Consider the following 1582-nt stretch of genomic DNA (forward strand, 5'->3'; position numbering starts at 1 on the left):
TCTCTCTCTTTCTCCCCCCCTCTCTCTCTCTGTCTGTGGGGGGAGTTGTTCGTTTTCCATACTTCCTCAACCCAGTGTAGTTGCTGCTATTGGCGTATGTCCACCCACACAGAGAGAACTTAGAAAGGTTGTGAAAGATGTCTTTTGCGGCGCCCATAATGTTGTGTCTGTACTGAAGCTCTGAGTGGTGGCAGTATGTCATGTGGAACTTCCTTCTGTCAGTCAGTATTTGTACACAGCTATTTGAGTGGCGTCGTGCTGAAATCAGGCGCTCGTCAATTTTTGGGCATGTGGAGTTCTTTTTGGTCTTACTTTAATTAAAGCTTGTTCATTTGTTTTGGCTTCAATTTTTTTTAAAGATAGCTATTTATCTAAAATAGAAGTCGAAATATTATTTCCAATTGAAGAAGGTCGGTGTTGCCTGGTTTCAGAGGAAACATTAATGAGAAAATGGTCGTCAAAGTTTGATAACTTCTAGATCTGACAGAGTTTGGAAACTGAAAAAAAATTATTTATGTGCCTTTAATCACTATTTTGCAGTAAAATTCCACACAAAAATGTGTTTTTAAATGGACATAAAAGGTTTTGAGCCAAATAGAAAATTTATCCCCCTAAAAAATTACCCTCGACCCCCGCCCCCCTCCCAAAAAAACACAAAAACAAACCCAAAACAAAACAACAACAACAACAACAAACAAACAACTGGTTTATTTTATTTCATTTTTTTGGGCAAGCGCCTGCTTTCACCACGATGCCTCTCATAATTTGATGCATCTTTGCTTCCACGAGGTGGGGTTTGAAATAACTGTTTTCGTCCGTGTCTGGAATCAGGCTTTCGTCAGTTCTTGGGTATGTAGAGTTATTGTTGCCATCTAAAAGCTGATCTATTTGCCTTGCATCCAATGAAATAAATATCCACCTGTCTTGAAAAAAACTCGATATTTGCGATGGTAGGAAGTGAGCTCGCCTGGTTTTAGTGGTGGAAGTAGCGAGAAAATGGCCGCCAAAGTTTGGGAATTCAAATAGCTTAAGAGTCCTTGGAAACGGAAAAATTACATATTGTGTGCCTTTAATCAGTGTTTTTCAGTAAAATTCACTGGTAATGTTTTTATTTTGGCATAAAAGAGGTTGAGCCAAAAATAGAAATTTGATAACAATTTCCAAAAGTGACAGAAAAATGTCTGTTCTCCGATTTCTGTATTTTGACGAGTGGCTCATTTCCCCCCTCTGCTCACAATTGTAACTGTTTTCGTGCGTGTTTGGGAGAGCTCTACTGACTAGTAGCTCCTACTTCTTTTCTTTTCCAGCATCTTCTGTTGTTCCTTCCTGCGTGTCTGCTTTACTCTTTCACTGCGTTAATTTATTGTGGGTTGGTGGTTAGCGGGTGCTTTTGTGTGATTTGTTCTTTCTTTCCTCGCAAACATCGATCCTCCTTACCGTTCCTCCTTCTGTTGTACTTGTGTTACTCTCCTGTAACAACTACCATTTCCTTAATCGCCTCTAAGATCGGCCTGAAAAATGAAAATGGAATCATCATCATCATCATCATCATCATCATCATCATCATCATCATCATCATCAT

The sequence above is a fragment of the Aplysia californica genome, unplaced genomic scaffold (assembly GCF_000002075.1).
Source record: "Aplysia californica isolate F4 #8 unplaced genomic scaffold, AplCal3.0 scaffold00801, whole genome shotgun sequence".
NCBI lineage: Eukaryota > Metazoa > Mollusca > Gastropoda > Aplysiida > Aplysiidae > Aplysia > Aplysia californica.